Source organism: Triturus cristatus, chromosome 8 (genome assembly GCF_964204655.1).
Source record: "Triturus cristatus chromosome 8, aTriCri1.1, whole genome shotgun sequence".
NCBI classification, from domain to species: domain Eukaryota; kingdom Metazoa; phylum Chordata; class Amphibia; order Caudata; family Salamandridae; genus Triturus; species Triturus cristatus.
The window spans coordinates 2,849,347-2,876,947 of record NC_140591.1 but is presented as its reverse complement, the minus strand read 5'-3'; the positions used below and the strand labels follow the sequence as shown (position 1 = coordinate 2,876,947).

Below are 27,601 nucleotides of genomic sequence, written 5' to 3'. Positions count from 1 at the left end.
GTGCGTCGGGAGGATATTGATGGTGAGACTACTGCTCGTTTGTGGGAAATGTTTCGCAAACGGGGCTTGGACCGGAAGGAGGGTGCCCGGCGTGTTCGGACGACTGAGTGTGATCGTGGTTGTTCTGATGGTAGCGGTGATGATGATCGCCGTGGGCGCTTTGATCGTCGTGATGATCGGCGTCCTGTACGTGATCTGTCCCCTCGTCGAGAGCGGGACAGGGAGAGAGAGGGGGAAAAGGAAAGGGGGAGAAATGATCATGCTTACAGCAGACGTAGAGATGATAGGGATCAATCCCCTGAATTGAGAAGGAGGGAGGATCGATACAGTTTGGCCGATCGAAACTCGCAGTGCAATGTAGAGGACAGGAATCCATTTCGTAATAGAGATGGATATGAACAGGAGGTACCGATACCTAAGAAACGTGAGAGTCTTTATCCTGATTTGTCCTGGTACACAGAATGCAGTAAGAATGACTAGGAAATAGGTCAAGCTCCGGTACACAGATGGGCTCACAGAGATAATAGACCCTATGTAGATATTGATATTTTTTGGAGACATCGTAATATCCAAAGGGCCCGAGCATTAGTTGATACAGGAGCGGAGGCCACTCTTATTCATGGAAAATCAAAGAAATTTACAGGGCAGCCTTTCACTATTACCGGATTAGGAGGAAAGGAAACCCCTGCAGTTCAAACTTTGCTTGAAATGAGAATAGGTAGAATCCCTAGAAAGGAATATTCTGTATTAGTGGTGCCACTTCTAGAATTCATAATTGGAATTGATATTTTGAAGGGAATGACATTGCATCTTGATGATGGGTGTTACCAATTTGGAACGACGCATTATATCTCGTCCAGACCTATACGGGTTGGTCGTTTAAGGATGCCCCCCATACAAGTTCCCCAGGCGACCAAAGTGGTTTGTCAGAAGCAGTATCGTATTCCAGGTGGTCATGAAGAGATTAGTACCACCATTCAGGAGTTGGTTGATGCAGGCGTTATAACTCCAGTTACTTCTGCTTGGAATAATCCTGTTTGGCCGGTGCGTAAAAGTGATAATTCTTGGCGCATGACTGTTGATTATCGAGAATTGAACAAACACACGCCCTCTTTGACTGCTGCAGTACCGGATGTTATCACCCTGATTGAAAGAATCCAAACACATCCAGGTACATGGTATGCGTCCATCGATATTGCTAATGCTTTCTTTTCTATTCCAATTGCCCCTGAGTGTCAGGAACAGTTCAGTTTTACGTGGAACGGGCGTCAGATGACGTTCAGAAGTCTTCCTCAGGGCTATGTGCATAGCCCTACGATCTGTCACCGGCTGGTGGCAGAACACTTGACTGAGGTACCAGTTCATCCCAAAATTCAGATATGTCATTATATTGATGATGTTTTGATCCAAGGCGAAACACAAGAGGATGTTCAGACACAATTAGATAGAGTCATTGAGTGTCTGCGTGGGAAAGGTTGGGAGATCAATCCGGACAAATTACAAGGTCCGTCCCAAGCTGTAAAATTTTTAGGTATTAATTGGCATGAGGGACACCGCGAGGTGATCCCTCAAGTTAAACAGAAGATTCTTGATTTTTCGGTTCCGAGGAATAGGAAGGAAGCCCAGAGCTTCATTGGTTTATTTGGTTTTTGGCGCCAGCATATTCCTCATTTGAGTCAAATATTGGCCCCGTTGTACCGTGTTACACGTAAAAAGAATGCATTTGAATGGGGTAAGCAACAACAAGATGCATTTAGTCTAGCGAAAGAGGCAATTCAACATGCTATGGATCTTTGGCCTGTACGTGATGGTGATGTGGATTTGAATGTGTCTGTGCAAGGCCCTTATGCAAACTGGAGTCTGTGGCAGAAACAAGGCAGGTGCAAAGTACCATTAGGGTTTTGGACCAAAAAGCTACCTGATGCTGGTGAGCGTTATACACCCTTTGAGAAACAGCTACTTGCTTGTTATTGGGCTTTGGTGGATACCGAGCAATTAACATTGGGACATGACATATTCTTGCGTCCTGAAATTCCTATTATGCAGTGGGTTCTGAGTTCACCAAAAACTCATCGAATTGGGCATGCTCAGGAGGCGAGTGTGATTAAATGGAAATGGTACATACAAGACAGGGCACGTGTGGGTCCGGAAGGAGTTGCGTCTTTACATGAGCAAGTGGCGCAAGCACCATCGACTGAGACTGAGAGTGAGTGTTCTGTACCTTTAGAACAGGAGTCTCCTGTAAAGTGGGGTAAACCTTTTGATGATTTGTCCGTCGAGGACAGGAACCATGTGTGGTTCACAGATGGGTCAGCAAAATTTATTGGAACTACACGGCACTGGAAGGCGGTGTCTTATAATCCGATCACACAGAAACTGTTGAGCACAACTGGTGAAGGGAAGAGTAGTCAGTTCGCAGAGCTCTATGCCGTTTATCAAGTTTTGAAACAGGAGTTACCTGGTGTATGCCATATTTTCACCGACTCCTGGTCCACTGCCAATGGACTGGCCGTTTGGTTACCGACCTGGCATTCCCATAATTGGAGGTTACACTCCAAAGAGTTATGGGGAAAAGAGTTATGGCAAGAGATTTGGGAAATGCTCCCACAGAGTACTGTTACCATCTTCCATGTGGATGCTCACACCCCCATAGATTCTCTTGACAAATTTTTTCATAACATTGCAGATGAGAAATCTAAAATTGCTGAGGCAGTGGTGGACAGACAAGATCCTGATATTGCGGGATTGGCGAAATGGGCACACCAGAAGGCAGGACACTTTGGAGAGAAGGCCACTAGCAGGTGGGCTGCTGATAGAGGAATTTATATTCCCCTGGACCTAATCAAAAATGTTATTCTACATTGTCCCGTCTGTCAGCATATCAGACAGCGTAAAGTACCCCAAATTGTTAGAGGTCATTTACATCGCGGGAAATTGCCCGCTCAAATCTGGCAGATTGATTACATCGGACCCCTTCCCATGAGCAGAAATTGTCAATATGTTTGCACAATTGTCGATACATATAGTGGTTTGCTGGTAGCTTTTCCATGTAAGCAAGCCACCCAATTGAATACCATTAAAACATTAGAATTGATTATGATGTATTATGGTGTGCCATTCCAAATTCAATCTGATAATGCATCCCATTTTCGTGGAAGATTGGTACAGGAATTCTGTGTGGAAAACCATATTGAATGGATCTTTCATATACCTTACTACCCGCAGGCCTCGGGCCTGGTGGAGAGATTGAATGGCCTGTTAAAGGATCAGCTACGCAAATTAACAGATGACAAGTATAAAAATTGGCGAGACTTTTTACCCCAAGCACTATTAATCCTGAATAATCGTCCTTTTTTAAATGCTGAATCTCCACTTATGCGTTTGTTCCCCCCAAAGGTTGAGACTATGCCTAATGTAATTAATGAAACTGTGATGTATTGGGAAATTACTTCCGGAGCTCTGGCTCCATGCAGAGCGACCCCAGGGTCGGCAGGCTTAGATTTGCATGCCATGGATGACACCGTTCTAAAAAGCAAAAATCGGGTCATCATTGCTACCGGTGTTGGTATTCATATACCACCGGGGAATTTTGGATTGATCGCCCCTAGATCGGGGCTGGCTGTAAAAGGCATCCAGGTACTTGGAGGGGTAATTGACAGCGACTATCAGGGAGAGATTAAGGTACTACTGCTAAATAGCAGTGAGAATGACTTGCTGATACACCGCACCGACCGAGTGGCTCAATTACTCATTATGCCTGTTTTCAGTGGTGAAATAATGAAAGGCACTGCCCCAACTTTGCTAACTGTACGAGGCCAGAAAGGCTTTGGCTCTACGGATAACCCTGGAGCCAAGATTTGGGTGCAATCGCCTAAGAATCCCCCTGAACAAGCAGAGGTTATTGCCACCGGTCAGGATAACACCATTTTGGTTATGAGGCCAGGGAAAGATAGCTGGGAAGCTGTCCCAGCTAATAAATGTTATTTACGAGAATGATTAATGCCTGTGTTTGGTTCTTTTTCAGATCATTCTTTGGATTGTTGCTGCAGGATGTGTCGGTACTGGACACCGTTCGGTCTACTTCGGAGAGAGAGAAGGGATCCCATTAACCCGGGATGAATTGGGAACCAGAGTGTTGCGTTCCTTCAATGCGTGGGACTCGTCATCGAACTTTTGGACACTGCTGGCGAAAAGAGTAACTGATGCCCCTCACTTCTGTTTGACACCGATGAGATCTGTGCACGATATCTTGGCGACGTGCCTAGTTGCTGTCCCCGCCTCGCTGGAGACGTTAATAAGCATCTTTAATGTTTCAAAGGCTCGTCCGAATATTATTCTGGGTGATTTTGCTACCCATGCATATTGTCCTTTATGTACTGAACTGCCGAATGAGCAACTTCCCATCCAATCCCAAATAACTACGTATAACATTACACAAGGTGATCTATGCTTTTTCCTCACATGTAATCCTAATGCAATTTCTGAATGTCTACGTCTCAAGTTAAGAGGCGCCACTGTTCTCACATCTCATGAACGAACTCTGTGTTTCCAGAGGACACCGACCACATGTGTTTCAGTCCAGAACAATATGACTTGCAATAGTTTGGTAGTTACTCCCAGTCACTATCGTGCAATATTGCTACCTGCCGGATGGCTTTTCTCATGTGGTAATACTTCCTGGCCCTATGTCCCTGCGAACATTTCCGGAGGCCCGTGTGCCATTACTAGACTCAGTTTACTTATGTTCTCATCACATCCAAATGCCAACTCTTGTGTGCTCCGAGATACAACTACGTTACAGGAGGATTGTGACTCATCTTTGCATTTATATTCCAAGTCTGAATACCTTAGTCTAGCTGTTTCAATTATTGGTGTCCCTGCTTTGGCGGTTTATAATGCTAAATCCATTGGGAAAATGGCTTGCTGGATGGTCAAATCTATTAATCATACTTCCACAGTCTTATCTGACTTACTATTAGACGCCCAGGGTGAACGTAGAGCCATCTTGCAAAATAGAGCAGCCATTGATTATCTTCTGCTTAAACATGGACATGGATGCTCGGACTTTGAAGGCCTCTGCTGTTTTAACTTATCTGATCATACACAATCCATTCGTGCACACATAGATAAATTGCATGACCTAACTAATGAAGTTAGGAAACACATTGATCAGAGCTGGTTTGACTGGCTCTTTAACTGGTTGCCAGACATGAATATGCTACGCCACACATTAGGTGGCATTTTGATTGCTCTTGTTGTTTTAATTTCCATCTGTTGTTTTATTCAGTGTATCCCTTCACTGCTTCAATTCTGCACATCTGGTACTAGACATAGATCAGTTAGTTTTGTTTCATATTATTCTTCCACAGATGTTAGTTCCATTTAGTATATATATAATAGACTGAAGTCAAGGGTGGAATGTACTGCTCGATTTTCCCGGCCTTCCGGTGTTGCAGGGCAATCCATATGACTTCAGTCTCTTTCCATCCGAGTCTAAGGACTGGAGTAGTGAGTAGGGCCTATCTATTAGACACTTGTGACACCATCCCGTGCTCCTACCCTTAGCTCAGGGCCTATATACATAGCCTAGGGAATAGATTCGTTAGCCTTGAGGATAATTTGCCCTATAGTGAGGTTGTTTCATGGAGCTGTGTTGAATTCAGGCCTGGTAGGCCTCAAACGGGAGAGACTCCATCTTTCTTTCTGCTCCGGCAGCCCGGGACCTTTCCAGAGGGAGGGGGATGTTTTAGTTATGAGGTGTTATTCGCTCGGAGAGAACCGGTTCAGGCCGGCCCTTATCGAAGGATTGTATTTTTCTTCATGCCGAAGACACTACATCAGGCCGGCCGGCTGGGAAAGTGTCCTTGGTACGGGGAGGTACAGGAATTTGGTGGGCGGCAGGTTTCGAGCTGGAAATTTCCATGAGGGAATGCACTTCTATATTAGTGAAAGTCTGAGTGAGATAAGGGCACTTGCTTCTAGACCATAGGCGGCATCTGGCCGTTAGCAGAAGAGCTATTACTTATTCCAGGGAAGACTGATGATGAACTTGAATCCAAAGAGGAGAGAGTAGCCGATAAGGACGAGGTTCCAGTGACTCGGAGAGGGAGAAGGGAGCAGACCCACAACTGCAGAGGGGTGACTTCCAGGCTAAGCCGAGGCATAGACGAGAAGGGAACCTAGATGACCATTGAGCACGGGCTACGTACCATAAAGGTGAAGTCGACCCCTTTTTCTTTAGAGTATACAACTTAACCTTTTCACTTTCCTTGCAGGTTGTCTATATATATAATGTATTCTGCGAATGTGCATGTGGCATTTAAATAAAGTATTTAGCTTGTTGTACGTTAGCATGTGTTGTGTACTTTTGTATAGGAGGATAGCCTATTCTTTAGTCAGAGTTGCCTTAAAATGAACAGAGGTTAATCCTGGTCAGGTAAGTGGTAACTGGATGAGGGGGAAAACAAGCCCCTCGAACTAGAGAACAGGTTGTGCTCAACTAATAGTCTTTGTGTGATCTGATATATGGTAACCCCGATTCCCCTGTTGTGTACCGCAGTAATAATAGGATGAGCTCGTGCTAAGGCTGCCGTGTAGGTAGGAGATTCTGGGTCTGACTGAGGCCGCGAGATCGTGTGTGTGTGTCGCTGCCGAATGGGTAGGAGATTCTGGACCTGACGGAGGTCGCGAGACTTTGTGTGTTGCTGCCGAATGGGTAGGAGATTCTGGGTCTGACTGAGGCCGCGAGATCGTGTGTGTGTCGCTGCCGAATGGGTAGGAGATTCTGGACCTGACTAAGGTCGCGAGACTTTGTGTGTTGCTGCCGAATGGGTAGGAGATTCTGGACCTGACTGAGGTCGCGAGATCGTGTGTGTCGCTGCCGAATGGGTAGGAGATTCTGGGTCTGACTGAGGCCGCGAGATCGTGTGTGTGTCGCTGCCGAATGGGTAGGAGATTCTGGACCTGACTGAGGTCGCGAGACTTTGTGTGTTGCTGCCGAATGGGTAGGAGATTCTGGACCTGACTGAGGTCGCGAGATCGTGTGTGTGTGTCGCTGCCGAATGGGTAGGAGATTCTGGGTCTGCCTAAGGCCGCGAGACTGTGGTTGCTGAGATTGCGAGGCTGTGAAACCTTGGTATAAATATATAATAGGAATTCCCTGTCCTTAGGTGGTACATATATATGTGGTTATTTAGGTGTAAAAAGGCCCTAGGGAGGGGGGTAACGTTCTGTTTTGGGTCAGAAGGGCTCTGTAGAGCGGGTTCCACCCGATCCGAAAACCCAAGCAGAACAGTTGCACAGAGAGTGCAAAGCAGAGGGACAGGCACGGAGAGTGAAAAACATAAGGATAATTGGCAGGACACATTGTGGGGCAAAGAGACAGGGACGGCTAGGCTGGAAGGGGGAGGGTGAAGCGAGCATGGAAGCAATGGGCGGACTGTATTTGGTAGCAGGAGAAAGTGCGTGGAGTTGTCATGTTTTCTTTCTATTGACCCAGCTGGACTAGCATGCCGGATAAAGTAATTGAACTGACACACCGGATAACAAGCCCCATACTAGAAAAATGATGACCTAACAACATGGAGCAACGTGCAAGCAAGGTAGCTGCAGAAAGGGCGCCTCTTTCATGTTCATTAAAGTCTAAGGCGTGCTGTAATTGCGCAGTATCCGGAAGTATTTGGGCTACCGGAGAACTAAACACCGGAGAGCTAACATACCAGAGCCATGGGCGGGGGTGACTTGGTGAGATGGAGTGGTTATAACGGGTGCTCAGTCGATGTTAGGTGCCATCGGGTTCACCACCGTAGTCCTCACATCAAGGGATTTGCTTGATCTGGTGGTCTTCGTTCACCAGCTAAACACACCCAGCCTTAGGGAAAGTGAAAGCGTGCCATGCGTGCGCTGTGTTCACGCGGGGGACAGGAGATGTGCACGCGTACGGTGTGCACATCTCCTGTCCCCCTTTAGAGGAGACCCCAGAGAGGAGACGCCATGCACATGCACATTGCTTGTCCGTGCGCGCACATGGTTTGTCTCCCTTCCGCACCAAACCGACAAGTCTCACCAAAGCGAAAGCAGTGCATGCGCTGCATTCGCTAGGCGAGACCTAAAAAGCGCCAGGCGTGTTAGAAAACAAAAACTGCTTGACTGTGTACTGGGCCACAGACAAACGATGCAACGAAATCAGTGAAGTACAAAATAAATTAAACAAATGGGGAAGGGTGTAGCCTTACGGCTAGAGCGGTCGACCTTGAAGCTGGGGAACCGGGTTCGAGTCTTTGCAACAATGCTCAACATCCTGTGATTCTGGGCAAATCCCTCTTTCCGTACCTAACAAAAATGAATGTGTCCTCATGTAACGAAACTGGTGCTCATGTAAAGCGCTCTAATACCCGATGTCTCGAGTCTAGTTTGCGCTATATAAAACTCTAAAAAAATTGTTTAAAAGACATGAAATTGCAATGTCATGTCTTGTGAGATTAAATAGAGCTGACCCTGTGATGCGAAAACAGTTCCAGGTAGTTACCCGCACAAGTGTGTCTGCTGACACCACAGGGACATGTAGCCATCTTGTCACTCCATTTTAGCCATCTCTTTGACCCCATCCCATTGAACTCGATATCACTGTTCCTATTCGTTTTTATGAACTTTCTCCGTTCACCTGAATAGGAAGGTGTGCAAACATTTCTAGTCTTGCTCCTCTTCCTGGGGGTGGAGTGGGTGCCTGAGGTGCTGTCTCTGAGGGTCTGAACATGACTGCATTGACAGCATAGCTGACATGTTTTCAGTTTGCTGATGTGTGACATTTTCATGTGTCTATGTGACATTTCAAGCTTTAATGTGTGACACTTTGAGAGACACTTTATCTGAAGCGGAACAAAACAGATATGTCACTGTAATGTGATAAAATTAAAGAATAAGCAATTGACTTCACATGCTGTGTAGGTGGGGTCCACACTAGCTCTGTAAGGCATGTTCAAAACAAAATCATGCCCAACTACCGAGAGGGCCAGATGCAAGAGGCAGAGAGAGTCCCTCAGGCATGGGGTATAACTTAATATTCAGTCATCAGGAAATAAAACCAAACACGCACCAGTTGCCTCGTTCAGTCTCAAGCGTGACCCATAGCTGCTGGTGCGGTAATGAGGCCCAGTGCAGACTGAGGCACACACTCAGCTGTAATATTACAGTTGTACATCCTGCGCAGCCCTGCCTATTTCCAAACATTTCGTGAAACTCTTACACCTTGCGGCGGTGTGGACAAATTATTAAAGAAGTGTTAGTCTAACCCGAGATGCGTGGCACTTGGCAGGGCTGGGACAGACAGAGGACCCTTCCTTGTCTGCAGCAGGATGGACTTGAAGCTTCCGCTGCTGGTGCTGTTGCTGCTGTTGGTGCTGTTGATGCTGGTGCTGGTGCTGTGCTGGTGCTGTGCTGGTGCTGGTGCTGGTGCCTTCAGTGACCCGAAAGTAAGGCATTGGCTTCCATGTTTGAATGCACCGCCCTCTGCTGGTGCTGTCTCTGCAATTAGTATCTCGTAAGTAAAGCATTGGCTTCATATTTGGCTGCACTGCCCGGTGCTGTCTTTGCCGTCAGTGACCCGGAAGTAGGGCGCTGGCCTACTTGTCTACTGCTCGTGCTGCCGTCAGTAACCCGGAAGTGACCCCCCTGGGTGTGTTGTCATCTCTGCTCTGAGACCCCAGCGAGGGTCCGAGTCTGACCCGACGGCACAAGAGGCTCCAGGACCCGCGGTCCGTCATCAGTCCCCGAGGGGCCCTCGTGGCCCCGGGCGGTATGTGAACCCTGGTCCTAACTCAAGGTGAGTTCATGCCACGGAGGAGATGAGGCCTCGCGGCCGGAGCTGCAGCCTGGGGGGCCAGGCTCGAGTCTCGGCGCCCTGTGATCGTGGGCACATCACCTGATCTCTTGTATGGGGCGGACCCTCCGAATCTGCTTTCCACTCTTGTAGAAGTCTTTCCTGTCGCATGAACAGGGGTGATTGGCTTGAAAGACGCGGCCCCATCATTTAGAAATGTGAGGTGCCCGTGTTCTTGTTGTTTTGCACTAATTAATTCCCTGAACCATTGTAGCTGGCATGATAACTTTTAGAAAGTTGGCATTTTGTCCCAACCATTTTTGGTGGCCATGTCCTGGGCCACATGACTAAGTGTAGCTTGCAGCTAATCTTTGTGTATTGCTCCCAGACAGTGAGAAGGAAGCAAGGTGTTTGCAGGATTGGCCACTCTGACTTAACAAGGCGGAGAAGCTGTTACCTACATCACAAAGGCCCTGCCTTGACACACAAAGGGTTTAACACTAGTCTTTTGACAGCTGACCACTTTTGAAAGGATGTCTTTGAAGGATTCTGACAGGACCCTTCAACAATCCAGATCTGGCTCTCTACTAGATGTCTGTCCATCGCGTTTAATCAAATAAGCAATTAACTGTCTTAATCCACAGATCAATAATTTGTTTAACCTCTCTCTAGAAACCAGAACGGCACCCACTAATTGGAAATAGGCAATGGTGCTTCTTTTGTTCAAAAAAGCAGACTGGACCCATTAAATCTAAGTAACTATAGACCCATCTCCCTACAAGGGGAAAGATGCTAGAATCTTGGGTCAATGGTCAAATCACCAAATTTATAGTTGAGAATGGTGATTCTCCAATTTATGTGCGGAGAGAATCTTTATTTCGATAACTGAGGCTAACATTATGCACATTATGCAATAAGCTTTTATTGCTGCACCAACATGCAGCCCTTTTAGAATAGTAATACATTCTAAAACATTAGAATGACACGAGGGGCTATAAGTATCCAGTGCAAAAAGTCCTCTCCTTTTTTGCTGCGATGCAACAAGAAACGAACCACTTCGGTGATTTCTGCTGAATCCTATGAACTATTTTCTAAAAAAACAATGGAAAAGAAGTCTCACAGTACATGTAATCCAAACATGACTTCGGATTAAAAAAATAAAAAAAATGACTTAAGAGGAATACATTTTCTTTAAACATCTTCATTAAAATACCTTGCAATACACTTTAAGGGGTCCCGCAATTGTCCGGTCCTGCTTTCGGTGCTCTGTGGTGGGGGCACAACAAGATCCACGTTCCTTTGCGGCAGGAACCGCCAGCTGGCTAATCATTTACAGCTAATTGGCGCGCCCGGAGGCGCTTTAAAATACAACGCCGGTTCCCGCAGCACGGGACGCGCGCGGGCTTGCCCGGGCCAAGGGCGGGCCCATTCTTGCCCGTCATCGCCCAGAGGAGGCTGGGCCGGGCCACCCCCCCTAACATCATATGTACGGAGCCCCGGGTCATCTTCCATTAAGGTACTGTTATCATACTACTTTTGCAACCTCTAGTGGTACTGGACCTTAATATTGGACTATTATTCTGTTCTTGAACGGTCTTTGGCCACTGCTGTTTCAGGTGGTCAGCATTGTCTGCAACACTCCTTCTGAGGTGGATTGCTTAATTAGTGAAATGGGGAAAAGAAAAGAGACTGGGACGGGAGGTACCATTAGGAAAAAACATAAAAAACGTCACCCAATCGCTGGCAAAGGGAACTGGGTGCGATGGAGTGACAGAGGAAGATGTTCTCGCATAGAGAATATTGTTGCAGACTGTCAAGACTTGCTACTCACACCTGTACCTATTGCCTCCCCCCCCCTACCCCCCACCAAGGAAACCACATGCACCAAAACCCCATGTCCCGTTAGTCCTACCGGATCTACTATTGCAGGCTATGGGAATATCCCTAACCTATTTAAGAAAGCAGTAAGGAAGAAGAAAACGACCCCAGTTGTGGAAATGTGTACTAGTAATGCGCCAAGTCCCTTACCTGCTCAAGGGGAAACAAGCCCTACTGATAGCGTTATATCCGATGAGTTTCCACTTAGCAATCGATTTGCCCCCCTTGCTGACGATCCACTCCCAGTCAAAGAGCACACCAATATGAACTCCTGCACAAACTTAACTAACAATACCGTGCTATTTTTTGTTTAAGTCTGCTGTGAGGGGAACGGGCAAGTTTTACCACGTCTACTGCCCTTACCTTGTTTTGCTCATTGCCATGAGGGGAACGGCTGTTGGATTCCAGCTGCTCTACAGGGCAGCTGCCTTGCCGTGAAGGGATCGGTCAGGCCAAGCAGCGGACCACAACACCCAGAAGGCCCTGCACAGCGCTGGCGATTGGTGTCATCAGAGGGCGCCAGAGGCCCTTATAGCCAGCGCAGCTCTCCCGCAGCGCGGGATGCGCTATTTTTGTTTAAGTCTGCCGTGAGGGGAACGGCCAAGTTTTACCACGTCTACTGCCCTTACCATGTTTTGCTCATTGCCATGAGGGGAACGGCTGTTGGATTCCAGCTGCTCTACAGGGCCACTGCCTCGCCGTGAAGGGATCGGTCAGGCCAGGCAGCGGACCACAACACCCAGAAGGCCATGCACAGCGCTGGCGATTGGTATCATCAGAGGGCGCCAGAGGCCCTTATAGCCAGCACGGCTCTCCCGCAGTGCGCGGGCGTGCCCGGGCGCTGCCCGGGCAAAGCCCGTGCCAAGGGCGGACCCGTCGGCGTCCGTAGGAGGCTGGGCTGGGCCATACCCCCAACGTGTACTAATGGGTAAGCGCAAACATCTGGGTAATTCAGACCAGGGGGGATTGAAAGCTAAAATACCTAGAAATTCACCCTCTATAATTTCTTATCTGACTTCGGCTGTGGGTGCCCTGAATAAAGAAATAGCCAACGCGGAAAAGGAACCGGGACTGGGCACAAGTGAAGATCCTGGTGAGGGGTTTATGGCGACTGTCACCTTGGCATCTGCCCCCGTACCTCTGGAGCCGGTGGTACTGATTAGTGGCTCAAATGTGAGGTGCGATGCTTTGCCTCCTGATACTGTTGCTCCAGAATGTGTGGATAGTTGTCAGAGGGCTCTTACAATGGCTCATGGTAAGCCTGAAAGGGTCCCTACGGAGGGGTCTGCAGGTGTAAAATGCTCTAACAGAAGAGTAACTAAGCGGCTTAAGGGTCCTAAGAATAGTACTTCCAAGTTGGTCCCGGGAGTTGACGAGTCCATTCAACAGACTCTGCGGTCTCTCATCAAGGATATTTTTAGTACCAGATTTGAATCAATGTTGACTACTATTGCTAAGGACGTAATCGATACTATAAATTCTTGTGTGGCTGACTTGAAGAAAAAATGTGAGCGTTTAGATATCATTATGGATTCCTGTATGAGGGAGAAATTGCGCTCCGCAGAAGTTAACACTAATTTGGCCCAGTTACCTGCATCTCCAGCAGTGACTAGGCCTATTACTCGAGGGAAACATCAAGGCAGTCATTTGTTGCCATCCCCAGAGGGGGGTGTAATGCTGAATTTTGGGGATAGGTCGGGTGCCCTCTATGATCTGAGTCAAGGGATTTCTAATGTTGTCCCCTGTGCCGTTAAATCGCAATTAAGAGGGCCGTCTACAGCATTAAGGAGGAATCTTGAACAACATAAGAATTACTAATCCCATATCAACAATAGAATTGACCTACCCCCAGAAGCTACTCCTTTGGTTGCCGTCCTTGTTGGGGTTCCACCCTTAGATTGCCCGGAAAATGAAACAACAGCTGGTTTGATGCGTAAAACAAAAAACTGGTGTAATCATTATTGTTCAGGTCATTCTGAGATCTCCAATCACATCATAATGGCTAGACGGGTGTCTTGGGTGGGTAACCGACCCAGACAAGTTTCTGGCGACTGTATCGTAGTTAATTTTAATAAACCGGATATAGTTGACAGACTGTTCTGGGACGCTACTGATCAAAAAGGGGGTGGTATAAGGGCTGTCCCGTTGGGTTATTTTTATGCACCAGTAAGCGCAAACTATCCCCCTGTTAGGATAAGGCCTGAAAATACTATTCAGCCATTGTTGTGCCCGATTCGTCCCATAAGTTCTGTTTCTGGCCCTGTAAGTCTGTGTGGGGTTGGAGTTTTGTCTCCAAAAATGCCAGGACTGATGTTAGGGTCCAAGGAGGGGGGTCTACCACTTTCAAATAGATTCTCTCCACTAAGCCAAATGGTTATGAATGACTGACTAATGGAGAAAGAGGATTGTTCATCTGTTGTAGGTGACATTGGAGATGTAAATCCCATCAATTGTAGAATCATTAGTTGGAACATTGTGGGCCTAAGGTCCAAAAGAGATGATTCTAATTGGCTAGATTTTATAAAAACATTTGATATAAATGCTTTTCAGGAAGCATGGGACAGGGGAGATAACTTTTGGTTGGATGGTTTCAGTTCTTATTTTTTATCTGCCCGTCCTGCCCCGGCGGGAAGAGCTAAGGGTGGTCTCATGTTTCTTTTATCTCTGAAAATAGGGGGTTCCATAAAAAGGATCGAGTTAGACTCTTTTAATTGCTTGGTAGTAGAAATAAGTTCCTCGAACTACCCGAAGCTACTTCTCGTGAATTTTTATATTTCTGGGGAGAACGATTTTAGGAACCAACATTTGAGTAATTTGAAACTCTTTTTAGAAACTTATAGGGCAAAGCAATCCACTTTGTTTTATGTTTTGCTTATAGGTGATTTCAATATACACCTTTGTGATTTGCATTGTTTAATTGACGATTATTTTGGATATAATTTTTGCGTTTCATGGCTAACCTTCATCAAGATCTTACTGCCTCGGTTAGGATTTCGCAGGATGGCAAACGCACAAGTATTTTTAAATCTGCTAGAGGCGTCCGTCAGGGGTGTATCTTGGCGCCCCTGCTTTTTACACTTTCTATTAACGACCTGGACAAGTCATTATTGATGGCGTCCCTGGATATCCCGCGTGTAGGAGACTGTCCCATCCCGGTTCTCCTATACGCGGATGATGCTGTTCTCTTAGCAGGTACTGCGGTAGGCCTCCAGCGGCTTTTAGACGCCTTTGGGGCCCACATGCAGTCGTTGGATTTGGTAGTAAATATTGGAAAGTCTCACATTATGTCAACTGGTCTTAGAGCAAGACAGTCTAAATCTTTTTATTGTAAGGGGTTGTTTTTGATGATAGGTCTTCTTGGATACCCCAATAAAAAATTAAAAAGAATGCAATCATCCGATCTTCTTTAGGTTTATTAGGGTTTGCACAGCGGTTGGGGGCCAGACCCATTGAGAGTATATTAAAAATATATAGAGCAAAGTGCCTGGCGATTGCGGCCTATGGCTCCTCTATATGGGGTTTTAAAGAGCAGGTTGGGATTCAAATAGCGGAAAATAAATTCTTACGTAGCCTTTTGTCTGTACCACAATCTACCCCAACTTTCTCCATACATCAGGAACTGAGGTTAGGTTACGTCTCTGATAATTTGAGTACAGCCCCGTTGCTCTGGTGGCTCAAAACCTGGTTAAACCCTGAATTGACTTTGAATCACCAGATTTTACGAGACTGTGTTAAATTAGATAACTCCAATAAGATTAAGTGGCTGTCTTATGTTAGATGTATGCTAACTAAAATAGGGCGGCCAGAGCTATTTGAAGTCCCTGAAAAGATCCGGAAGGAGGATGTGTTATGGGTGAAAACGAATTTTAAGAACTTATTGACCATGGAACGGGAAGAACATGAGTTATGTAAACCCTTAGTTAGGGCCCATTTTTTAACAAAAACTAATATTCTTATTGAACCATATCTGGTAACAGTGTATAAGCCCTTCCATCGCTGGCTCCTAACTAGGTTCCGTTTCAATTTTGGTTCCTTTTTTATTAGGTGACTTCCAGGGGTGGTGTAAACCTGAGGATGCAGAACCTTGTCAATGTGACCACCAGGATACTCTACATTTTATGATGTCTTGTCATTTTTATATTGATATTCGTATGAAGTATTTAATCCCCATCCTGAGAGGAAGGGGTTTTCTGCAGGTCAGACCAGCGCTACTTCATCTACAGATGCTGAGCAACCCCTGGGATATTTTTAACATTGCATGCTTTCTGGTTGCTGCTGTGAGGCTCAAGAAAAATAGAAAATTGCTGTTGAATACTGTCTAAATCCTATTGTTATTATATACGCAAATTAGAAAGTTTAAGAATTTTAGATATAATGAATTTTATAAGAGTGATATTTTGTCTGTTTGTATTTATTGTCTATGTATGCTGTGTACTGTACTTTTATGATTTTAATTAGTCGAATAAAGTGGATTGACTGACAACTAACAATAACGACTCGAGTTCAAATAAACTGCAGGGGGAAAGGGAAAGAGAAGTAAATCTTGGTCCTACACCCTTGAACCTTGATCTTCACTGGGAAATTGCAGCCTTAAGAAATAGTGTTGAGGCACTATCTACCCTAGTATTCAAACTCCATGAGCGGCTAGATGGCTACACTAGATCATATCCACACCAACCATCTCCGTCACTACAATCATCTTCTGTATCCTCCAGTGCCGTCCCTAGTAAGGAACCTTTAGCATTTATTGGGAAGCAATTGGATTGCAATGCTTTGCCCCTCCCTACTGACCATCGACAAACTCGTAGTACAAGAGCTTTCAAAGGTCTATCCTTGGAGTCATGTAGGCCAAATGTCGAGCATTGTAGGACTAGTATGGGTCTGCCACAGGATCGAGTTGGTCACGGGCCAATGTCAGGGTTATCTGCACCGAATATGGCCACAAGATTTAATGGGGTGTCCTTACCTCGCCAGTCTCCCTTAGCTTTACATCATAAGCAGAGCAGCCCATTAGCATTCCCAATCTACATGACTAATGTTACCAAAGTAGATTCACAGCAAATGAAGTATGAGAACATTGATGTATTAAAAAATAAGGCCATACGCTGGTTGAGGCTCACTAGGGGGTGTAGGTCAGTTATCAGAGATGACATTGTATATGCTAAAAGGCACTCTTCACACTCAAATTCAGATGACGTGATTGAGCTAAGACTAGCGTCCGAACATCTGGTGCACGATCTGATTGCTTTGGAGATTAGATTCCATCCAAACCCTGCCACGAAAATTAGGCTGAGACTAAGCACCCCTCTAACACCTGCCCAAGCAGGAAACACGTGCTTGCTTATTGGGGACCCTTCTATTTCATCGGTATCCCAGGTTGATTGACTAACTCTGACCTCAAATAAGCTCCCCCAATGCAAACCTATTAGCAGCCCTATGACCACCATCGACTGTGTACTCCCTGATCTTATTGTGACATACAGAGAGCAAGAGCGTATCCCATGTCTCACACCATTGGCTTTAGCCATTGACTCGTCTCCAGTGATGAACGATCATACCCGGGCTAGTTGCCCAGATCCAGTTATTGACTACCAAGCACTGCCCAAATTGAATGCCTCTACACTTCCCTTGGTTTCCACTCCACAAGGTAGTGGGCAAGTGTTAGGAATTACGTCATGGAACACGGCAGGTGTAAGAAGGATGCTTGACCACCCGCACCTGCTAGAACTCATTGCACAGACTGAGATCTGCTTACTCCAACAAACCTGGAGCCTGTCGCCCGTGTTTATACCAGGTTTTATGACCTTTCATAGACCAGCTATTCCATCTAAACATGGCCAGCCCTCAGGAGGGCTGCTCATATTTGTAAACTTGGCGGTAAATTGTGACGTCAAAGAGCCGGCTACGAACAGCCCAGATATCCTTGGGATCAGGATAGCCAATGGTAAGGGCAAAACGGTTGACATATATAATGTATATGCTAGGAGTACCAGAGGCGGCAGCTCCCCAACACTTCAGTCCCTGGATAATTTATTGGAAGTTAGGGTTGATAGCTACCCTCTTATAGTTGGTGGGGATTTCAATGTAACTTTTGAACCCCTCGACTGGGCAGAGGATAATGATGTGAATGCGGAGGATAAGCTCTGGGGGGTACCCCCACTGGAACTCACGCCAATTAAAAAATGGTCGCAGGCTGCACTTCAGCTCAATGCGCTAACCTTAGAATATAGGTCAAGGGCTGCTAATGGAAGAACAATTTCAGATAGAGGAGGAGGAATGACCTTTGTGGGGCCAAATGGGTCAAGTAGGATTGACTGTTTACTAGTGGACCTCACACTTTGGCCGTTGATACCGGATATGGCCATAATTCCATCGCGTGACAGCGATCATAACCCCCTTATCCTGTCTATCCAAAATCCCTGGGGTGGTGTTGGGAGAGAGTCGCCGATACCACTAAGCACAACATCCTCAATACCTACAAGCGATAAGCGTCGTCTCAAATGGCCTGCGGTATTGGCAGATGAATTAAAGATTGAACTGATTAAGGATGCCCTTACTAAGCCCCTAGCGATCCTAGCACCAGGGACCACAGACCCATCTAACCAGAGTAGTTATAGCATCCTCCACAAGGAATTCTTTGACCATCTGGCTTGTTTTTTTCAGACTCCAAACAAAAAAATGAGGTTATCCCAGGGAAGACCCTTGGGGAGAGATTCATGGTTCAACAAAGAGTGCAGGACCCTGAGAGGCAGTTTGACTGTTGCCATTAAAAATCGAGAGCCTACTAGTATTCGGAAGGCTAGGAAAGACTACAAACAGGCACAGTGTAAAGCAAAAAAAGAATGGGATGAGAGGAGATGGGAGGAGTTAGGAGAGGCCATTGGGCATCCCGATTGCCGGACGTTTTGGTCTTTGGTATCCAAACAAAACTTTGAACATTCACCTCCCTTGGCAAATAACATTCCGGCCGCTGAATGGCATAAGCACTTCAGTGAGTTATACTCTAATGGTCCACACACTGACAGTTCCCAGATGCTCCATGATATGGGTCTCCCTGCTTGTACACTTACTTACTTAAGGAGGAGATATGGTGTTCACTTGATACCATTATTCCAGCAAAAGCCCCCGGCCCGATGGCATCCCTGGAGACCGTTTCCGCGCTGATAGGGAACACTGGGCAACCTATTTTATGAGACTGGCCAATGACATCTCAAGTAGGGGGAGCATTCCGGACACCAGGAAGGGGGCAGAGGTAGTACCCATTTTCAAGAAAGGGGACAGGTCGAAACCCGCCAACTACCGTCCTATTAACCTGATAGATTGTGCCCAGAAGGTATTCTGCCGCTCGCTCCTTGTTAAAATCCAGACCTGGATGGAGGAGAACGACATCCTTTCCCCACTCCAGGCGGGCTTTCAGCGGAAGACCGGCATGATCGACCAGGCGTTTCGCCTCGTCTTGCTGTATTGGAAGGTAGTTGTGTTGGGCAAAGGCAGCTTATATCTTGCCTTTATTGACCTGAAAACAGCTTTCAAACTAGTTCCCAGGGACCTGCTCTGGCAGGTCCTTCGGGACATGGGTATGCCTCTGGAACTTTTAGAGCCACTCATTAGGTTGCACGATGATAACTTTGCCTGTGTAAGGTGGGGAAACAAGGGCCAAAACACTGTGCCATTTAAAATCTGTTGGGGGTGCACCAAGGGTGCGTCCTGGCCCCCACCCTCTTCTCCCTATATGTAAATCAGGTGGCTGATCTCTTGTGCTCTACCCCGGCTGATGCCCCATCGCTGGCTAATCATAAAATAGCTACTTTGTTGTTTGCAGACAACACTCTTTTAGTGTCCAAAACCCCCACGGGCTTACAGAAACTTTTAATTTGCTTTAAGAACTTTTGTGACAAGAGGAGTTTGGTCAGCAACACAACTAAAACTAAGTTGATGATGTTAAATCCTCACAAATCCTTTAAGGGTAACTTGGTTCTTGATAATGTCCCGCTCGAACGAGTGAGCTCCTTTGATTATTTGGGATTTAAGTTATCTGAGGGAATGGCATGGAAGAAACATCTAGAGAGGGCATCATGGAAGAAACATCTAGAGAGGGCATCCCTAACTGGGGCTCTGCGACAGGAGCATTGTCTCTCGTATACTAGGCCTGTAGCCCCTGCACTGAAGCTGTATATCTGTAAGGTAGTAAGCAGTGTACTCTATGGAGCCCGTCTGTGGGGCACTATAAATGTTAACATCGTCTCGATAATTGAAAATAAGTTTCTTAGAAGCCTATTATCACTCCCTCAGAGCACTCCCCTCCTTCCCTTGAAACTCGATATGGGTGTCAAGTCTATCAATGATCTGGTGAGCCTACGCCCCTTGAAACTCGATGTGGGTGTCTAGTCTATCAATGATCTGGTGAGCCTGCGCCCCTCGCTTTTTTGGCACAGATTAGTTACAGCTCCAGAGCTGATGTCCGATGCAGCTGCTTTTAATGAAGTCTCTGCCCTGGACGCAAACCATAAAATTGGGTGGATCAACTATATAAATACCATCCGGGCGGACATAGGTGTGCCTAAGGAGCTAGAAGGTCACCCTCCCACATACTCTAGGGATACACTAAAACTACAGTTTTGGGCTTGGGTAGAACAGAAGAAGTTTATGAAGACACGACATGGCTGCTTAACTGACTTGTTCTTTGACATTAAATCTAGCAGCCGGTTAGAAAGCTTCCTTGATTTAATAAAAGTGCCAGAAGATAGGAAATGATATACTCAATTTAGACACGGTTGCCTTCCCATCAAAACTTTCACTAATACCTGGAGGACAAATATATCACAGCCCAAGGGCTGTCCCTCTTGCCCTAAAGAAACAATAGGCCATGTATTTTTTTGCGTGCCCTGCCTACGCCAGACCCAGAAGGAACTGGCTTATCCCGGTATGTAGACACCTAGGGACACAAAGAAGCCCTACGCATTCTGAAGTTAGATGCGAGACCATTTTTTGTTTGTGCAACAGCAACATTTTTGGGTAAATTATGGTCCATTAGAAGGAGGGCTCTATCGACTTTATCGACTTGAAGGAAGTAAATGAATTGAAACCCAAATGATCTGAACAGATGGGCGTGTATTTTGCACTAGCATTTTGGATTGTAAATATTTGGATTGCTTGCCTTTTCAATTTTGATGTTAGGACACCTTTTTTTAATTATTGAAATATGCTTATATTTGTACTATGTACATATTGTATCTTTGTGATAAGCTTTTTATCCTATTTTTTATCTCTTTTTAAACTATCAAGAGCCTGTAAAGGAAGTATTTTAATCTACAGTACCTTTTATTCTGATTATTGCCATGCATGACCTATGTGCTTTTTTTCTTTTATGGTACTGTAAAACCGAAATAAAGACTTTTGATGATGACTTTAAGAAAAACTCACCTTTGAAATACCTCTTCTCAAGGATATTGACGGTGGAATAATGTTAGCCTCCTTTGACTTTAATGGAATCAAGATTCTCTCTGCATATACATTGTAGAATCGCCATTTCAATACAAGACCGGAGGCTACCATTATACATGTTCAAAGTCATCTAATGCTACATTACTAACATGCTCCTCTGGTCTCAAATAAACTTTGAAAAGGTATTCGCATTCAACCAGTCGGCTGTTTTAAGTATTTCAGGCAGGGGTCCACCTGCCCAAAAGACCTTACAAGCCGTGGCCTCTCTTTAGGAATGGGCTCCAAACCTTAAAAGACCTACACCAGCTTCGCTCATAATCATGCGTACCCATCTAGCCAATGTGGCTGTAGATGCAGGTTTATAAGGTTTCACATAGGATAAAAGAAGTTGATCAACATCATTCGCTCTGCAATCCAGGGCTTTGCTCTCATGTTCCTTCATACGTTTTGCCACACAGAATTTCTCACAATCATGGAAAAAGGGGTAGAAGACTGAATCTGACACAGTTTTTGTTCTTTTCCAAACCTCAAAGTGTACACCCTAATCTGTTAGACAACTTCAGCACTTTGATGTCTGATAATCTCCCAAAGGAAATTAAACATAGCAAGTTAGCCAATTCCATAAATCTTTGTTTACAAGAGATATAAGTATTGTTTGGCCAAGAAGTAAAGAGCTTTAAGATCAAATTGACGTCCCACAGTGATTCATAACGTTCCTTTGGGGGTCTTTTCAGCCTCACACCTTTCAGCACCCTTCTTATTAAAGGATTATTACCAATTGCCAATTTATTAACCAGAGCATGGCCAGAAGAAATTGCAGATCTATAACAATTGATTGTTCTATAATAAAGATCAGAACGAAAAGCTTAGCTAGATAATTGGCTACCGGCTGTAAATGGACTTCCACGCACCAACTACACAATTTTTCCAAACACTCCAATATCTTTTTCTTGTTCCTGGGGCGCATGATTCGTCCAATAAACTTTTAGCTTTTCCTGAGGGGCCTGAATATCTGTTAGATCCCCTGAAATCCTCCAAACAAGAATGTTCATCTTCCCCGCTAAGACCAAAGTGTGTTCTTCTCCGTCTGAACCCTTTAGTAGACCCAAGGACACTGGGACCAGGTGTGGGATATCTACTGCAAGTTCCATCACCCCCCAGGAACCAGAACTGAGACTACCAGAAGGGACTCCCTAGAATAATACTGCTGAACTCTAACCTCGCTTTCCACAACACTCTCTGAATCATGGCAAAGGGGAGGAAGGCGGCATATCCCTTGTGAAGAAAAGCACCCACAGCCACTGCCTTTAAATCCGGACACTAACTGAAATTCATTAGTACTTGGAAGGTTAGTCTGCTTGCAAACAAATCTAACTGAATTGGCCCCCATAGTTCCTGTATCAGAGAGAAAACCTCTGGCTGTAACATCCAGTCACTCAAATCCCAGAGAAACCTGGAATTCCAGCCCACCCTTACATTCTGAAGTCCTGGGATAAATTCTGCTCTTAGCACAACCTTATGCTCCTAATAAAAATGCCAAATTTATTTCACCAAATCTGACAATGTTTTTGATCTCATAAATCCCAATCAATTTAAATATGACACTGCTGAGAAACTGTCTAATCCAATCAGTGTGTTTGAATTTATCAGCAAATCTCTGAAACTCATTATGCATTCTGCTCAGCCAACCTCTCTAGACAATTTATGAGAAGTGACTGTTCCTCTATTGACCATCTTCCCTGTGTTTCCAATTTGTCGAGCCGGGCCCCCCAGCCCCGGTTGCTTGCATCTGACTTTAGGACAAAATCTGGAACGTTCCAGAAGATGGCCCTGCCATTTCATACCATAAGCCTTTCCTTAAGCCCAAAGCTGTTAGTCTCTGTAGGCCTCTGTAGTGAAGAGGGCCAGGGGAAATGGCTTGAATGGAAGAGGATAAAACCTCCTTCTTTATCTTTGCCACTTTCTTGTGTGGAAAAACTAATTGAGAAACAATCAAATCTACTTGAAAACCCAAAAATGCTATTGTTTGTGTAGGGACCATGACGGACGTCTCTGTATTTATTATAAAACCGAAGCTCTCTAGGAGCTCTTTTGCCCAACACAGATGCTTTTGCAGCTCCAAGTTGTCCTGTGACATAATGAGGATGTCATACAAGTATATATTTAGTCCAACTTCTCTTTGCCTGTGGTAGCTTACGACAGGACGAAGCACCTTGGTAAAACACCATGGAGCCGAGGATAGCCCATAGGGCAGGCAGAGGAACTGATGAAGCATGCCCCTCCAAGCGAAGATACTTCTGGCTGTCCTCATCCATGGGTATCGTGAAGTAGGCATCTTTGAGGTCCAATTTTACCAGCCAGCCTCTGGCCTGCAATATGTCTCTCAAAAGATGAATACCCTCCATCTTGAAGTCTCTGTAGGTTAGAAGTTTGTTTAATCCCTTTAAGTTTATAACCGGGCGCCAGCCCATGTCTTTCTTTTTTACCAAAAATAGTGTACTCACAAAGCCCCCTAATTTTTCCTGTACTTGGACCTAAATTAGTGCCCCTTTGTCCAACATCTGGGACACGTCCAAGTCTATGAGGGACATTTTTTCTGCATCCAGAATCGACTCTCTGGGGTTTTCCAACTGAACTGGGTAATCCCAAAAGTCTATTTTGAACCCCCCAACAGTTTCTAATACCCATGTGTCCTGTGTTACTGAGCAATACTCTTCACCTTGATATTCTTGGTTTGAGGTCCTCGACCTTCCTCACGGTTTCTTGAGGTTCTCTCTCTTTCGGGGTAGAAGTTTGAGTTTTGGCAGTAACCTCTGCCGTAGGTACCATAACTTTGTTTATGCAGGTAAAACTGTTAAATGATCCGTGGCTGAAATCCAGTCCCCTCCTGTCAGCCCGTAAAAAATGGTCCGCAAACCAAAGACTCTACGCATGCTAGTTTGCACCTTGCCGAAAGCTGTGAAGGTGGAACCGTTTTTCCGTAGTGATTTTACAAAATTTCCCCCGAAAAGGAGACCCTTGGTATCTCCCATGTCCTCTCTAGAGGATAGGTCTGCGGATTTAGGATTCATCCTAATTAGGACTGCTTTCCGTCTCTCCATGATCAGGTTGGCATTAGCATTGCCAACATACATATGGCACGCTGGGCCTAACCCCTTAAATGGTCAATATTTACAGTTCCTTTCTTGCCCGTGGCATCCTCTGCCATATCTAAGATGCATGTAAGCGGGCCCAGTATGTCATTGTTTTATATATTTTTCAATACCTTTTCTGGGATCCTTTCTGAACTTAAACAAAAAGGATATATGTTCCGGGTTCCAAATTAGTTGTATTGCACAACTTATCCCCAGTTTCAGGGTCTAGGGCACTCAGTTCTAAGTAAATTGCCAGTTTCCCTATTCAGTGACTTCCTTACCCAGTGTGTAAGGTACTTGGTTACGTGGTCCATTAGCTACCACTCCGCGCTACGCCGGTGTTTAATTGTAGTGGGGTTAAACATCTCAACCCCAAAGGGGTCTGTAATCTCATGCGATATAAAGGGTTGCTCTAAATCCTCATCCAGGCTCCATAAGATATCATAGTTGTCCTGGGGGTCAAATATGAATTCATCCATTTCCATATCATCATAGTCAATATTCTCTGCCAATGAGTTTGGACTGCCCCTTGAGTCTTTTGTGCCAAGAAGGTCACTCCTTCCCATCATGTCTCTATGGACAACCGTTCTATGTGCCCCGTCAAGGTGGCCTCTTTCTCTTGTGCTTTTGAGAGCATCACTCACTATCATGGTGCAGAGGCTACCAGTGCCGTAGGCTTGATTGAACTCCTTCTCTGTATGCTTCCTCTTTTGGGAATCCTTGCCCCTCTCTGGGGTTCAGAGGTTGAACAGAAATCTCCATCTGAGAGGGAAAAATTATTTTATTCTACAGAGGTTCCCCTGTTCCTCTTAGTGCGGCGTCCGCCACCTCTATCACAAAGGGCATGAGTTCCTCCTCCTTAAACCTTTTTATGGATTCCCCCATGAGCTCAGGGACTGCATGGGTTTGGGGGTTGGTGGTCTCCATAACCAGTATGGTATGAAATTAGAAATACAACCTTTGGGTTCTAAGATTACTCAGAGAACCTACTCACGGTTTGTTGGTTAGGAATATGCAGGTATTTTAGTTTTCAGTATTTCAAACCATACTCTCCCCAAACAAAAGGAGCAGACAATTTGTTCAATTCAGATAATTCTCCTCTTTACACCTTAAATACGTGTTACCGAAATGAATGGTGATTAAAAAATGCCAATGCCTCCGATACCCTCTTCGGGTGCAGTGCAACCATTGCAACTCTTAATTGGGGAGCTGTTTCCTTTGATATGTGCTCCGAAAAGTCAAGATAATGGAAGGACGGTCACTGAAGCCGTTCCTTTTTTTGCCGGCGTTCACTCATAGCAACGCGGCCTGGCAGCGTGTTCAAAGACGCAATGCTACGTGAGCTTGGTGATTGTTTCCAGGCAGCAAACGCTGGAAAACCGCATAAAGAAACTCCATTTAAACATTTTTTTTTTTTAGAGGAGTCTTGGCAATCTCCTTTTGGTTTAAAAGCAAGGTGGGGCGCGACACTGCGTTATTCAAGGTGGTCGTATCCCCGCTGCTCAGTTTGTTATGGCATAATTTGGCGTCATTATAATCACTTTAAGGTAAATTCGAAAAACACTTTTTTTCTTTACCTGGAGGGGTAGAGAGGATGTCAAGTTAGAGTAACTCCTCCTATAATATAATCAATTTTTCACTTAAATTACTCTAACGGATCAACCGTGGTTGATATTGGTGCACTTCAGTGGGGAGAGATGTGAAGGATCTAATTAGAGTAAATACCTACGTCTTCACCAATAGGTGAGCAAGGAAAAGTCTTCCTTTTTGTTTATTTACCCTCACACACCCTAGTGGTGTCATGCTTCATCATCGGGTCACCCCGACGCCTAAAAGTCGGGGTGGGCTCAACCACAGTATTGGGAGCTCTTGATAGAAGTTGGTGACCTGGGGGGCTAAATAAGTTAAAATACCTCAAACAGATCCCCGGTTTCCCTTTATTCTTGGGTCTGTTTGGGTAACTAAAAATTAAAGATTGGGTCTTACAAGGAGTCTTATGGTCCTAAGACCCTAGTGCCAACATGTTTCAGTCCTATTTTGGCCATATAGGTCCTGGACTTTCATCAGGGCTAAGTATTGGCCTCCCTAGGAGACAGGATATAAGGGGGTTTCCCTATCCTGTATGCAAATCAAGGGCAGAGTAGCTGCTCCTTGTAACAATGATTGATGATTTACCAATCACGGGTAGTGATCCATCTGTAAAGATAAAAAGACAGACAACAGAGAAAAACGATGGTAGCTTCCTTCTTGTATGTTTCCAACTCTGTACAATTTCTACGAACCCTCAAGAACTGTCCTACAGGTAGGTTCTCTCTTAATGAGCGCGGATGTGCGCTATCGAACCTAAGTAGGCTATTTTTATCTGTTGTCTTGGTGAACAGAGAGTTCTTAAGGGTACCTTCACTAGCTGTGAAGACTACGTCTAGGAAGGATATTTTTTCTTTATTCATACTCATTGAAGAAGTAAGTCTGAGTAGGATAACTTTCAATACGATCCCCAAGCATTTTTCAATCCTCCTTTTCTCCATATGGGAAATACGAGAGATACTTAATTTTGTTAGGTCAGACAATAACCACTCGCCATATTTGTTTCCCTTAACCATCTGGGGTCATTAATGTAGGGTTTGACTACAAAGCTACCCCTAGATGCTTAACGATCCCCTGAGATACAGAAACCATTCGAGAATCGGGTAAGGGACTAAGATTTTATTATTCATTTTTTTGCACAGAATCAGGAGGGATAAATCATAAATACAACATGATTACGATTATGGCTATTCTTCGCACTAACACTGTATGAATGTGGAATGAATGTGAGGCATGGAGTGTTACACTAGTATAAACATAGACGTACTGACACGAATTGAGATCAGTTTTTGAGTACCACAGCCACCCCACCAATCATCTGTCACTTAATAGTATTAAATGATGACAAGCACAAGAGTGGCACAGGTTTGGAAGCAATTGATTACCACTATGTCATAGACACATATTGGCACTAGTGGTTTATTAATTAGTTCCAGAGCACGCAATGTGGGACGTAATCTGGAAGAAAAACAGTGACATTACTATAAAATGTATGTTGTTTTTGTCTTTTCGTTTTTCTCTGTTGTCTGTCTTTTTATCTTTACAGATGGATCACTACCCGTGATTGGTAAATCATCAATCATTGTTACAAGGAGCAGCTACTCTGCCCTTGATTTGCATACAGGATAGGGAAACCCCCTTATATCCTGTCTCCTAGGGAGGCCAATACTTAGCCCTGATGAAAGTCCAGGACCTATATGGCCAAAATAGGACTGAAACATGTTGGCACTAGGGTCTTAGG

General features: G+C 45.2%; 1 protein-coding gene and 1 long non-coding RNA gene across 4 annotated transcripts in view; one reads left to right on the top strand and one right to left on the bottom strand.

Moving 5' to 3' along the window:
• Positions 1-9,598, bottom strand: part of LOC146799815 (uncharacterized) — a 49,556-nt gene extending 39,958 nt beyond the window's left edge. Inside the window, exon 1 of the long non-coding RNA XR_014967589.1 lies at positions 9,291-9,598. This is a non-coding gene — a long non-coding RNA (uncharacterized LOC146799815). The remainder of the gene's footprint in view (positions 1-9,290) is intronic.
• A 50-nt stretch (positions 9,599-9,648) lies between these two features.
• LOC146799814 (uncharacterized) overlaps positions 9,649-27,601 on the top strand; it is an 86,615-nt gene continuing 68,662 nt past the window's right edge. For all 3 annotated transcript variants that reach the window (XR_014967588.1, XR_014967587.1, XM_085620696.1), the window contains exon 1: positions 9,649-9,820. The gene's annotated coding sequence lies outside the window, so the exon portion shown is untranslated. The remainder of the gene's footprint in view (positions 9,821-27,601) is intronic.